A 14,236-nucleotide genomic window follows, 5' to 3' on the forward strand; every position below is an offset into this window, starting at 1 on the left:
CACACCCACTTCCGCCGGCTGTGTGGTCACCTCCACAGGAAGCCGGGGGCCCTCTGGGGGGGCGTCCTCCCTCCAGGGCCCACGCTGCCCGCCTAGCCACGCCCTCCCTGTGGAGACACCCTCTTCCCACTCAGGCACCCCCGGCCCCGCGCCGAGGTCTGCCCCTCTGGGGTCTAAGTTGAGCCCGGCCCCAGCCTCGTCTCACTTCCTGGCCGGAGTTGCTCCATCGCCTCTGAGTGTCCGAATGGGCAGCGCTGGAGTGGACAGCGGGTGCCGCCGTGGAGAGAGCGGCTTGGTCGCCGCCCCGCCCCCCGCGGGCCCGCCAGGGGGACTCGCCCCGGACTCAGGCAGACAGCCAGGCACCCGGGGGTCGCTGGGGCCGCTCCGCACCTGCTGGTGGAACCCCCAGATCCTGGCGGCCACATCTTGTGGGCCACACTTGGCCCGGACGTGTGCTGGCCACGTCGTGGAAATGGCGCTCAGTGAGGGGGCAGAGCGGGGAGAGCAGAGGCGCTGGTTCAAGTCCCGGCTGCTCCACTTCCGGATCAGCTCCCTGCTAATGGACGTAGGAGAGCAGCAGTGATGGCCCAAGTACTTGGGCTCCTGCACCCACATGGGAGACCCAGATGGAGCTCCTGGCTCCTGGCTTTGGTCTGGCCCTGCCCAGTCTGTTGTGGCCATTTGGGGAGCAAACCAAGAGATGAAAGATTAATCTCTCGGGGCCAATGCTGTGGCACAGTGGGTTAACGCCCTGGCCTGAAGCACCGGCATCCCATTCGGGCGCCGTTTCGAGTCCCGGCTGCTCCACTTCCTGTCCAGCTCTCTGCTGTGGCCTGGGAAAGCAGAAGAAGATGGCCCGAGTCCTTGGGCCCCTGCACCCACGTGGGAGACCTGGAAGAAGCTCCTGGCTCCTGGCTTCAGATCAGCTCAGCTCTGGCCGTTGTGGCCATCTGGGGAGTGAACCAGCAGATGGAAGACCTCTCTCTCTCTCTCTCTCTCTCTCTCTCTCTGCCTCTCTGCCTTTCCTCTCTCTGTGTAACTCTGACTTTCAAGTAAAATAAATATTTTTTAAAAAAAGAAAAAAGAAAGATTAATCTCTCTCTGCCCCCCCCCCCCCGTAACTCTGCCTTTCAGGTAAATAACTGCATCTTTAAAATGTGAAAAGAACAGGGAGAGTGAGTCTTGGCTCTAGGAACCGCGTGGATGCAGGCGCTGTGAGGTGGGACGCCACGCGTCAGGGTGGGTCCCAGTCCCGCCGCGTGTTGGCTCCAGGTCCCTGCTGATGCACCCCCTGGAAGCAGCAGCCACGGCTCCGTGCCTGGGCCCCGCCACGCGCGTGGGGGTTCTGGGCTCCCGGCTCCAGCCTGCTCCAGGCCTGGCTGTTGTGGGTGTCTGGGGAGGGAGGCAGCAGGTGGCTCCTTCTCCACCTTTCAGATGAGTGAATGTCAGGGAAAACCCTCGTGTGGAGGTGGGCTTGGTGGGCAGGACCCCGACTTCCCCAGGCCCAGCTCGGCTCCCTAACCCCACCTTCCTGCTGCTGAACCCCGAGGGCGGGCTGAGCCCCATAACCAGGCCCCGCCTCCTCCTCCCCGCCCCCTGCCTTCGTCCCAGTTCAGCCCTGGACACTTCGGGGATGGGGAAGGAAATCAGTGGCTGGGGACTCTTTCTTCTTAAATAAGAAATAAAAAAAGTTTAAAGCAGCCGCACAGAACCCCAAAACAAAATTTTTAGACTTTGCAACAGCAGCAGCAATGTCAGACTCTGCGTCAACCCGACGCACGCTAGGCTCGGCTTCCGCACAGGTGACAACCGGGTGGGGAGGGCGAGGCCGAGAAGAAATGAGACCGGCAGACGCAGCTCTGTGTCCACGACCGGGGCTCTCGGCGTCACAGGGATGCTTGGTTTCCCCCAGGGGATCCGGGCTCATGGCGCTGCCAATTAAACTCCCAGTGTTGCTGATCGCTGGCAAGGCGGATTGCAAATTTATATCAAAGTCAACATACTCTGTTTAAAAAAGATTTTCATTTATTTGAAAGGCAGAGTTAGAGAGAGAGAGAGAGAGAGAGAGAGAGAGAGAGAGGTCTTCCATCCGCTGGTTCCCTCCCCAGATGGCCACAAAGGCGGGCCTAGGCCGACTTGAAGCCGGGAGCCAGGAGCTGCTTCCTCCAGGAGTACGATGGGTGCAGGGGCCCCGCACCTGGACCGTCTTCCACTGCTTCCTCGGGCGCATTAGCAAGGAGCTGGATCGGAGGTGGAGCAGCCGGGTCGCCAACCAACACCCACATGGGATGCGGGCGTCACAGGTGGCAGCTTTACCCACCGTGCCCTGTAGCCCACTCCTGAGTGAGATCCGGGACAGAGACGTTGCTCCACTGGACGTCCCCAAGAGAGGCCCTGCTGCGAGCCCTGAGGGGGCCAGTGCTGGCTCTGGGACGCACAGAAAGCCGACGGGCACCTGCTCAACCAGTGGGCTCTGCAGTGAGCCAGTGAGGCCCCAGAGTGTACAAGTGGGGTATACAGTTACCCACCAGGACACACGGTGCAACAGTGGGACGTGCGGTAAAATAACGGCGCTCAGGGAAGAATCCGGAACAAGTTACTGGGCTCCGAGTTCCGATGAGCGATGGGAGGAGGAAAGAGCCTGCAGCCGCAGGGCCGACCGCCGGCCATCGGCGGGGGGAACGGGAGAAGACACGGTGGAGTTTCGCCATGAAAAGCAAGGACTGGCGTAGCCCCTCCCCCTGTAAGGTGCCAGACGCCCCCAGGGAGTCCTACACAGGACGGAAAATCTCCAGTCTAAAGGGAGGTGGCTGGTGTTGTCATTGGCACCAGCAGAGCAGAAAGGAGACGCTGGGTGTGAGGCGTGGGGGTGTCTGAACCCCGGGACGGCAAAGAGCTGGTGCGGGGGCCGAGAGACCCCGGGGCCAGCGCAGCAGACGGCGGAGACAGGGCGCGACCCCGCACAGCTCACGGAAAGGGCGCCCGGCTCCGAGGGACGCTCAGGAGTCCAGGTGGACGGGCAGCGGCTGCGGCTGTGAGGAGGGGGTGCAGCGGTACGCGCGTGGGAGTGGGAGCAGAGGGAAGGCGGGGCTTGGCTGCTGCAGGCGCCAGGAGGAACAGGAAAGAGCTGCCCTGTGGCCCCGAGTGGGCGGTCCTGCTGGGCCCCTTCCTGTCCCTGTTGTCACCAGGCAGGGCAGGTGGGGCCGCCCCGCCTCTTCCTGCACTGATCGTCCCCCCCACCCAGGCTGCTCCCTGTGGCCCTGGCTGGGGTCCTGCCTGCCCCCAGGCTTCCTTAAGGTGCTTGGCTGCCCGGCCGGCGCTGCGGCGCAGTGGGCTAAGCCTCCGCCTGGGGCCCCGGCGTCCCGTACCAGCGCCGCTTTGAGTCCCGGCTGCTCCACTTCCCGTCCAGCTCCCTGCCGATGCCCACACACTTAGGCCCCTGCACCCCCAGGGGAGCCCCCGATGGCGCTCCTGGCTCCAGCCTGGCCCAGCGCTGGCTCTTGCAGCCATTTGAGGAGCAAACCAATTGATGCCTCTCCCTCTCTGTCACTCTGCCTTTCAAATAAATAAATAAATCTTATTAAAAAAAAAAAAACACACACAGTTCTTGGCTGTGAGGCCGGTCCACACTGGAGCTGCCAAGTGAAGCCCAGAGCCCAGCCCAGCCCCGGCCCAGGCCCTCCCCACCGCGCCCGCTTTCGGTTGGGAGGAGTCAGCCGGCTAAGGCCGGACTCGTCCATCAGCAGCAGTGCGGGTGAGCGTCTTCCTGAGCCCACGCAGGCCCCGGGGTTCCTGGCCCCGTGAGCCGGGTGGAGCGGGCAGCGCTGGCCTCCTCCCCGCCAGCTGTGGGCGGGGGTCCTGCCGTCCCCTGGAGGTGGACAGGGCCAGAGCGGCTGCTGCTTCGCTGGTTTGAGGCCCCGGAATGTTCCCCTCCCCCACCCCGCCCCCCTCCGTTGACCTTGCCCTGCTGTGTCTGAGCTAATCCCTTTTGCCCTTAAAGTTTCTTTTGTTATTTTTTTAAAGATTTATTTAGTTAGTTAGAAAGCAGAGTTACAGAGAGGGAGAGGCAGAGGCACAGAGAGAGAGAGAGAGAGAGAGAGAGAGAGAGACAGAGGCAGAGACAGAGGCAGAGGCAGAGGCAGAGGCAGAGAGAGAGGTCGGTCTTCATCCTCAGGTTCCCTCCCCGATGGCTGCATCGGCCCGAGCTGTGCCGATCTGAAGCCAGGAGCCAGGAGCTTCCTCCGGGTCTCCCACGCGGGGGCAGGGGCCCAAGCACTTGGGCATCATCTACTGCTTTCCCAGGCCACAGCAGAGAGCCGGATCGGAAGTGAAGCAGCCGGAACTCGGACCGGCACCCAGTTTTTTCCAGAGAGGGACAACCCGTTCTACACGCGTGTGCACACGCCCGTGCCCGTCCCGTCTTCTCCCCCGCAAGGCCCAGCCGCTGCTCGCCGCGGACAGGTGTGCGGCCCCCGCCTCGAGGAACACAGACGTGGCGGGGAGGTGGGACGCCGGCAGAGTCCTGGCAGCTGAGGGGCCAGCGGCCGCGTTTCTCCTCTTCCCGCGGGGGCTGGACTGCGGTCCCGCCTCGTTTGAGAGGGAAACACAGCACCTGTGTGAGAACAGGCGTCTCTCGGCCAGGGAACCTCCCCAGCCCCAGGTGCCCCCTTGTGGGGTGTCTGGAGGCAGCCCAGGCCGGCCAGGGTCCCGGGGAAAGCAGAGACCCCACCCGGCGGCCATGCTGACCGCGCACTTCCGGGACCCTCCAGGCTCAGAGGGGCGCTGGCACGGGAGGCCCCCAGAGCCTTCACACAAAGCCGCAGCTGCCGCTGCCCGGGGTGTCCCCAGCTCTTGCTCCAGGATGGCATTTGACACCGGCAGTCCTGAGCCTCGCACGGGCCCACAGCACGAGAGACAAAGACTCGGAGTGGGGGTGGGGAGGGGCAGCTCCTCCAGCCAGGGTCTCCCAGCAACCCAGGGACAGACCGAGCGAGGGGCGAACCACGGCCACACGGATGCTGGGCACGGTGTGCACAGCCGACAGCCGGAAGCACCCTAACGTGTTGCCTCCACCGACACAGGGGTTCTCCCTGCCCGCAGGGTGCGCTGCCCTGGGCAGAGGCCGAGCCACAGACTGGCTGGTTTGTGGGTAGGCCCCTCCTGTGAAGGGACGGGGACCGGGATCCAGCCTCACCCGGCCGCGCTGGAGGGTGGAGACGTCGGGCTGGCTGCACTAAAAGGCGTCCACGTGCGCCGGGTGGATTTCATGCTATGTGGATTAACGCTCAGTAAAGCTGTTGAAGGCAAAAGCAGTGTTGGGAAGGGGGAGGGGACACGGGGGGACGGGGCCAGGGGTCTTCCGGCACAGGGGTGTCCCGGGCCTGCCATCTCCGGAGACTCCCTCCCTTCCAGGCCTGCTCCCAGCTGTCCCCCTGCCCCCCAATGCTGGCAGCCCCTGGCCCCGACAAAGTCCCCTTCCAGCTGCAGCCATGGACGCAGGGCGGGGGACAACGGGAGGGGAAGGCGGGGGGGTCCCCAGGCAGGAGTGGAAGGTGGGGGGGTCCCGGGCAGGAGGGGAAGGCGGTGGGGGGGTCCGTGGGCGGGAGGGGAAGGCGGGGGTGGTGTTTCCTGGGCAGGAGGGGAATGCGGTGGGGGGTCCCCAGGCAGGAGGGGAAGTGGGGGTCCCCGGACAGTAGGGGAAGGCGGGCTTCCCCGGGCAGGAGGGGAAGGCGGTGGGGGGGGTCCCCAGGCAGGAGTGGAAGGTGGGGGTCCCGGGCAGGAGGGGAAGGTGGTAGGGGGGTCCGTGGGCGGGAGGGGAGGCGGGGGTGGTGTTTCCTGGGCAGGAGGGGGCCCCGCGGCAGACGCCTTCCCTGTCTCCGAGTCGTGTTCATCTCTGCGATGACAGCGCAGGGCACAGCGCGCCTGCAGCACCTGGAGACGCCGCCCAGCGCCTGCAGGGTAATCCTTTGTGTCACAGCAAATTGGAATTTATGCCTCGGGAAGCAGATAATCCTCTCGGACCGGGCGCAGGGTCCCCGGGTCCCGGGGGTGGGGGTGGGCCTGCGCCAGACACAAACAAGAGTGGCGCCACGGGAGAGCCCCGCCCCCGGTCCTGGAGCCTGCACGCCGAGGACACGGAGGACAAAGCGACCGTCACCGCGTCCCCCTCTGATGTTGCGGGGCGGAGGTCGCTGTCAGCGTCTAGAGATGCGGGAAGCCAGGCTGTGGCTTCTGCTTTGCTTTGTGTCGGTGGAGGCTTTTGTGGCTCAGTGCTGGGGGCAGTTTTAAGGCGTCTGAACACACGAGGAAAACGCGGAGGTGGGCACGTGGCAGAGCAGCCAGGACGCCCAGGACCCGGCTGCAGCCCAGGGCCAGCTCCTGCAGTGCTGAGCCAGCTTCCTGCGCCGTGCACCCTGGGAGGCCGTGGTGACGGCTCCAGGGCCTGGGCCCCTGCCTCATCCTTGGGAGACCCGGATGGAGCTCCTGGCTCCTGGCTTCAGCCTGGCCCAGCCCTGGCTGTGGGGGGCATTCGGGGAGTGAACTGGAAGATGGGTGGTCTCTGTGTCTCTGCCTTTCAAATAAAGTAAAAATAAATCTAAAAGGAAAGATCCAAGTGCCTGCTCTTACCTACATGGGCTTGGTGCTTCTTAAAATCCCAGCTCCTCCTGCTCTCTGTTCCCTGGGATCAGCACACAAGCGGCTTTGCTGTGGATTTCGCCGCGCCGGGCGCCGTGCGGCGGGGCACAGCCGTCTGCAGTGCCCGGGGCGGGAGCTGGGCGGACGCCGGCGTGCCCGCTCCGGAGCTGTGTGCTCCGAGCCGCTGTGCAAACACATTTGTTCTGTGTAACAGAATGGGCTGCGGCTGCCCAGAACATTTGTTCAGGGAAGTGGATTTAATTTTTAAACTCGCATTAGGACGGGATTAACCTTGCTGAAGGGTACGGCGGTGTGGCTGGAATGCGTAAGCTCACTCCAGGGCTGCTGGAACTCAGCACTGCACACAGATGCCTCGCCTCGCCTCCCAGCTGCCCGCGCAGACCCTCCCTGCTGCAGGCTCCGGGGGCTCAGGGCCGGGTCTGACCCCACGTCTCCTCCTGCCGTTCCCCCGCCATCCCTGACCAGTCCCTGGGCAGCGAGAGGCAGCCCAGGGTCTGTGGGTGGATCTGCAGGCTCACACGTGCACACATGTGCACACCCATGCACACACAGGGCACACGCGTGCACACACTCAAAGTCCATGCTTCTCTGTCGAAGCACTTTCTGGGAGGCAGAGAACCGGGCCACGCCCACGCCCACCCTACTCTGACCGGAGGAAGAAGGGGAGTGAATCCCGCCCCCAGGTGAAGAATCCCAAGGAAGGCTCTGATTGGCTGGTGCCTAGTGGAGGCAGGGGGTGGAGCTTCTGGCAGAGCCCACAGCCATGCTCTCCCGTGGGCAGCCCAATGTGCGTGGTTTTCCTGGGACAGGCACACGGTCAGCAGCGAAAGTCCATCGCAGGAAAGCCTCCAGACCCACGCATGCCGGATGGTTGGCTTGAAGGAGCCTTCCGGAAGTTTCCAAACCCGCTCAGTGAGTTGGGCAAGCCGGTGCAGACCTGTTTCGCAGGCACAGGGGTTGTGTGAGTTCCCCACCAGCACGCATTTCCAGAGCGGCAGCAAATGAGAACAGAGAAGAGGGAGGGGGCGCCTAACCCACCCACCGTCCCCGGCGCAGACGGAGCCCCGCCCTCCTGCAGCCTAACCCACCCACCGTCCCCGGCGCAGACGGAGCCCCGCCCTCCTGCAGCCTAACCCACCCACCCATCCCAGCGCAGACGGAGCCCCGCCCTCCTGCAGCCTAACCCACCCACCCATCCCGGCTCAGACGGAGCCCCGCCCTCCTGCAGCCTAGCCCACCCACCGTCCCGGCTCAGACGGAGCCCCGCCCACCCACAGCTTCACAGGGGCTGCCTGGAGGCCGCGGGCCCACAGCACTGCAGCGTCAGCCACGGCCACGGCAGGCCCTCCACGTCCGTCCAGGGCATCACACACGGCCCAGAACGGTGCAGCACTCAGCTCCCCTCCCAGGCAGCGAGGGGACAGGGACGCCAGCGGGCCCCGCCCCTCCCCTCCCACACCCCCCGAGGCCAGAGGGCAGCCTGCGGGATGCATTTGGGATTCTGGAAGGCTCCACGCCCCATCTTCCGGAGCGAGCTGGTTGGGAGCTGGGTGGGGCTTAGATCTGGGCTCAGGGCCAATGTTAGCAAAGCAAGAACCCGAAGGCCGTGTGGGAGACTCTGGGCGGCTGCGGCCCTGACTGCCCACCCCACCCCCACCCCCAGAAGGCGAAGGCGGGAGCAGGGGCCGCCCAGCCCCTCCCTGCTGTGACAGCGATGGAAGTGATGGAGGATGGAGGTGACGGAGGATGGAGGTGATGGAGGCCATCAGAGCAGGGACCAGACAGGGAGCAGCGGAGATCCCCATGGGGTCGGGGTCAGCCGGGTTAAAGGATGCCCTGGGCAGCTGGCAGTTGTAAAGCCCAACCTCTCGAGGTGGAGGAGGGGAGGGGAGGGGAGGGGAGGGGAGGGGAGGGGAGGGGAGGACAGAGAAAGGGAGGGGAAGGGAGGAGAGGGAAGAAGAGAGGAGGGGAGGTGAGAAGAAGGGAGGGGAAGGAAGAGGAGGGGAGGGGAGGGGAGGGGAGAGGAAGGGAGGGGAGAGCAGGGGAGAGGAAGGGAGGGGAGAGCAGGGGAGAGGAGGGGAGGTGAGAAGAAGGGAGGGGTGGGAAGAGGAGAGGAGGGGAGGGGAGGGGAGGACAGAGAAGGAGAGGGGAAAGGAAAGGAGGGGAGGGGAGGGGAGGGGCTCGAGTCAGGCCCCGTCCAGGAGTCAGGAAGTCCCCTGGCCCCAGCTGGGCAGGCACAGGGCTTCCTTCTGCTTGGGTCGGAGCTGGGCCAGCCAGCACCCTCTCCCCCCGCCCCCCCGACAGCACGCGCCTGCAGGATTGGGCAACGCCACCCACAGAGGACTCCCCGGGGGGGCGCGGTGCCCCTCCCTGTCTGCTGTCCCTGTACCTCTGCCCACGGCTGTGGCCACTCACCGTCTCGGGTGCAGGCCCGTGGCCTGACGGGTCCCCCGGAGCCCGAGCGTGGCCGTGGCCAGCTGCTCCCAGGACGGTGCGGCCGTGGGCCTCCCAGTGTGAGTTCTGACGCCCGGTCTGACCCTGCGGGCAGCTGAGGGACACACGGGGGTGCGACCTGCCAGGCTGTTCCCAAACCGGCCGCACCAGCGGGGCCCTGCCTCCCGGTCCTCACTGGCTCCTGCCTGCCCTCGTGGGTCCCAGGCCACATCCTGCCGTGTCCACTCCGCATCTCCCTGATGGAGAGTTTGGGAGAAAGGCCAAGGTCGCTGCCGCCCTCCCGGGGCCATGGGGTCGTCTGTCTGGTGGCCGGGTGGCGACAGCGGGCGGTTCAGTCCCGGTACAGCCCCGGCCAGCCGCATCGCCGTGGCCACTCCTCTGCTCTCGGCCGTCGGCTTGGCGCTGCAGGTCTGGAGCACGGGCGTTTCCGGTTTGATCCAGTGTGAGTCGCGTTCCTGCCTTCTGTGCTTTTTGCTTTTGGTGTCACATCGCAGAAGCCGGGGCCTGAGCCAAGGGCACGGAGGTGCTAACATTCGTGTGTGTGTGACCTTTGTCCCACTTCATTCAAGAGGCCGGAAGGGAAAGAGGTCTTCCATCTGCTGGTTCACTTCAAGGTGAGAGCAGAAGCCGGGGCCGGGCCAGGCTGGAGCCAGGAGCCAGGCGCTCCATCCAGGCCCCCCACGCGGGGGCAGGGCCCAAGCGCTTGGGCCGTCTCCCACTGCTCTCCCAGGCCACAGCAGGGAGCTGGATTGGAAGCAGAGCAGCTGAGACTTGGCCCAGGAGGCCGGCCTCCCAGGCAGCGGCTTAACCGGCGCTCCACCACAGCGCCAGCCCCAGAATTATTTCTTTCTTTTTTTTTTTTTTATTTGACAGGCAGAGTGGACAGTGAGAGAGAAACAGAGAGAAAGGTCTTCCTTCCATTGGTTCACCCCACAATGGCAGCTGCAGCTGGCGCACTGCGCTGATCCGATGGCAGGAGCCAGGAGCCAGGTGCTTTTCCTGGTCTCCCATGGGGTGCAGGGCCCAAGCACTTGGGCCATCCTCCACTGCACTCCCGGGCCACAGCAGAGAGCTGGCCTGGAAGAGGAGCAGCCGGGACAGAACCCGGTGTGCTGGCGCCGCAGGCAGAGGATTAGCCTAGTGAGCCGCGGCGCCGGCCCCAAATTATTTCTCAATTTCACTTTCACAGCACTCATTCCAAAGTGAGCCGCGCCTGCAAGCAGCTGACTTCTGGGGAGGCTCTCGGGCGTGCCTCGGTGCCCCCGCGGCGTGATCCTGCCTGCGCGCCGGGCCCGAGCCGGCGGTGCGGGTGGACGCCCGCTGAGCCCCTCCACGCGGAGCCGGGGCGGCCTCCGGCTCTCGCTCCGCTGCCCGTGGCCTGGCCTCGCTCTCCGCCTCCTGCACGGCCAGCAGCCCCCTCCGCTCTCCTTCTCCTGCCAGGAATTGGAACACAGCCCACCCGCTGCCTCCCACACTGCCCTCATTCCTGGTGCTAATATTGGCATCGCAGGCTCGGTGCCCACGTCCCCAAGGCAGGGGGACCTGGAACGAGCAGGGAGCCTCGTGCAGGCGACGCCAGCGCCTCCCGTCCCCGGAGCCGTCACCGCTGGGCGGACGGGCGAGGGATAAAGATAGCTCCCCTGTGACTCAGCCACGCTCCGGTGCCAGGAGGGAGCACGAGGCCTGGGAGCAGCCGGATTCCGGCGGTTTCCACGAACGCGCGTGCCAAGCTCCCTTAGCCAGCGAGGATTCACTGCACTCCCACCGCACACCCGGCCTGCAGGAGCCAGCGGCGGCCTTGCCCTCTGCACTCTGGCCCCGGGGTTCCGAGGGCCGCGTCCGGGGGTCCCACGGGGCCCCGATGGGTCTGAGGTAGCCAACCCCGCACTCGACACCGGGCCGGGTCACGGCAGGGTTTCCCCGGGCTCAGGGAGCAGACTTGGGACCCGGCGTCGTCATGGCTGGGGGTGCCGCGGGATCTGGGGGGGACGCGTCTGGACAGAGAGGCGAGGCGGCTGGAACGCAAAGGCGGGCAAGCTCCGTGTGGCCCGTGCGTGGGCCGCAGCTCCGAACCACAGCCTCCGCCTCAGGATGGCCCCGCTCACACCCCGGTGGGACTTCCGTGCCCACGCGGCCTCTGCACTCACGGGGAGCGGCCACAGACAGGGCCACCCCCGGTCGGCCACAGCTCTGGACACCGTGGTGAGCAGGCTCTCTGTGTGCCTCCTGCCCACGCAGGAGACCCCGCCCCGCCCGGGGCTGCCAGAGCTGGCTGCACGCTCCCCAGGACGGCCACCCGCGGGGCTGCCATGGCTTGTCCATGTGGCCTTAGCTGGGGAAGGAGCTCCCGGGAGGGGGCCACGGCCTGAGCCGGGCCGTCTGTGCCTTTGTGGTGCAGTCACCTCCTGGGCAGGAAGTGAAGAAGCAGCGAGGGGCCGCCCACACGGCTCCATTGCTACCACACGCTCAGGCCGCCTTGCCGCCACGTGTGTGTGTGTGTGTGCGTGTGTGTGTGTGTGAGAGAGGGAGGAAGGGAGAGGGAGGGGGAGGGAGGGGGAGAGGGAGGGAGGGAGAGAGGGAGAGAGGGAGAGAGGGAGAGAGGGAGAGGGGAGGGAGAGGGAGGGAGAGAGAGGGGGGAGAGTGGGAGTGAGAGAGAAGAGAGAGGGAGGGAGAGAGGGAGAGGGAGAGAAGAAGAGAAGAGAGAGGGAGAGTGGAAGTGAGAGTGGGAGTGAGAGAGAAGAGAGAGGGAGGGAGAGAGGGGGGTAGGGTAGAGAGGGAGGGAGAGGGAGGAGGGAGAGAGGAGAGAGGGGGGGAGAGTGGGAGTGAGAGAGAAGAGAGAGGGAGGGAGGGAGAGAGGGAGGGGGGGTAGGGTAGAGGGAGAGAGAGAGCGGGAGGGGGAGGCGGAGGGAGAGGGAGGGGGAGGAGGGAGAGAGAAGAGAGAGAGGGAGAGAGAGAGGGAGAGAGAGGAGAGAGAAGAGAGAGGGAGGGAGGGAGAGAGGGAGGGGGGAGGAGGGAGAGAGAAGAGAGAGAGGGGGAGAGTGGGAGTGAGAGAGAAGAGAGAGGGAGGGAGGGAGAGAGGGAGGGGGGTAGGGTAGAGAGAGAGCGGGAGGGGGAAGGGGAGGGAAGGCGAGAGGGGGAGGAGGGAGAGAAGAGAAGAGAGAGGGAGAGAGGGGGTGCAGCCCTCCCATCCGCTGGTTCACTCCCAGATGCTCACACGGCAAGCGTGGACCAAAGCAGGAGCGGGAACCCAGAGCCTGGAGCCCTCGGCGGGAGTGCCCTGGGGCTTGCCCCATGCTCTGGTCTGGGGCGGAGGCGTCCCCGCAGCCGGGCCGCGCCTGCCGGGAGCTTGCGCACTGCACGGGCCTCCCTCACCCCCGCCGGGCGTCGGGCGCAGCAACCTCTCCCGAGACCCCGTCCCCTGCCCGGTTTCCGAGTGTCCACGGGAGACACCTGAGTCCAGGAGCCTCCCTCCAGGCGTCCTTTCTCCTGGCGGGGGTCAAGGGGAGACGGTGGCTGCAGAAGGCTTTCTGTCCTAGTGTGCATGTCAGTGTGCATGAGTGTGCCTGTGCATGTGTGTACATGTGTGTGCCTGTGTCTCTGCATGTGTGTGCCTGTGTCTCTGCATGTGTGTCTGTGTCTGTGTGCATAAGTGCACGTCCCTGTGTGCACACGTGTGTGCCTGTGCATGTGTGTACATGTGTCTCTGCATGTGCGTCTGTGTCTGTGTGTGCATAAGTGTGCATCCCTGTGTACACACGTGTGTGCCTGTGCATGTGTGTACATGTGTGCACCTGTGTCTCTGCATGTGTGTACATGTGTGTGCCTGTGTCTGTGCATGTGTGTGCCTGTCTCTGCATGTGTGTGCCTGTCTCTGCATGTGTGTCTGTGCTGTGTGTGCATAAGTGCACGTCCCTGTGTGCACACGTGTGTGCATGTGCATATGTGTCTGCATAAGTGTGCGTCTGCATAAGTGTGCGTCTCTGTGTGTGTAGGTCTGCACATCTGTGTGTGTCTGTGCGTGTGCTGCGGACACAAGGCCCTGCAGGTGTGGGGACTCAGTCCGGGCCGTGCCCCGGTGTCTACACTGGGAGACCTGCTGTCCGGGTCTCCTTGCGGCTGCCTGGCCACCACCCATGAGTGCAGGTCAGCCTTCCCAGCCCCGTGGGCGGCACCACTTGGAGCCACACTGACCTGGGCAGTGTGGAACCCGGGGCCTCTCTGGCTGTGTCACGAGGGACTCCAAGCACAGGGCGTGGGTGTGGCTCAGCGGGGACCCGTGGCATCTGGGGACACTCCTGGTCCGCCCTCGGGCACCTGGCTGGGGCCCTGGGCGCCGGCTCCTCTCTCATGGGCCTCCCCGAAGGGCACTCCCCGCGCCATCACATGAGAGAGGACGGAGGGAGCCGGGGGAGGCACGGAGGCAGCCCAGCCGGCCCCCCTGGGGCTTTGCCTGTGTTCCCTGAGTTTGCCCCACGGAAGCCACTGGGTCCAGGACACTCAACGGGGGGGTCCCCGGGGCGCGTCTCTCACTGCACCCACACCCCACGGAAGACGGCGAGGGCCGGGGTCGAGGAGTGAGAACACAAACGGTGGCTCCTGTTGACACCCCCCCGCAATGAGGAAGGCCCCCCCCACGCACCTGCCCAGCCCCGGCCGCAGAGCTGTCACGGGGGCAGTAACCAGTGCACGTCCCCGGTGTCCTCCCTGCCAGGTCACCTCGTCACTGGGCCTGAAGCTGGGGGCCCTTAGAGCTGGTCTCCTCCCGCTGTGCTGCTGGTGGCGTGCGGAGGGAAGCCGCCGCCCAGGGCCTGGAGGATGGGCCTTGCACAGCGCAGCTGCCCAGGGCCTGGGGGATGGGCATGGCTGCCCAGGACCTTCCAGGCAGAGCGCAGTCCCCAAACCAGGGCTGCCCCGGGGACCTTGGGGCCACAGCCTCCCCCTTCCCAGCCCCGCAGGCCCCCTAGGAGGCTTCTCGCCTGCTGGGGTGCAGGCTGGCATCCTGGGGCTGCCCTGGCTCCTGGTGGAGAGCCCCATACCACCGGTCCTGGCCACAGCCTGAGCCCCGGGCAGCCGCAGCCACCCTCTCTGGCTTCCACACGGCTCTGATGGCAGGGGTCCATCGGGG

General features: G+C 65.6%; 1 long non-coding RNA gene across 1 annotated transcript; it reads right to left on the bottom strand.

The window, feature by feature from the left end:
• Positions 1–5,814: 5,814 nt before the first annotated feature.
• LOC138847553 (uncharacterized) lies at positions 5,815–13,905 on the bottom strand. Its single transcript, XR_016226637.1, has 3 exons — positions 13,751–13,905; positions 6,628–7,594; positions 5,815–5,951 (listed from the first exon to the last, which is right to left on the bottom strand). It is a non-coding gene; the product is annotated as an uncharacterized LOC138847553 (long non-coding RNA).
• Positions 13,906–14,236: the final 331 nt, after the last annotated feature.

This window comes from Oryctolagus cuniculus, chromosome 1 (genome assembly GCF_051225735.1).
Source record: "Oryctolagus cuniculus isolate XC-2025 breed Fujian yellow rabbit chromosome 1, ASM5122573v1, whole genome shotgun sequence".
Taxonomy (NCBI): domain Eukaryota; kingdom Metazoa; phylum Chordata; class Mammalia; order Lagomorpha; family Leporidae; genus Oryctolagus; species Oryctolagus cuniculus.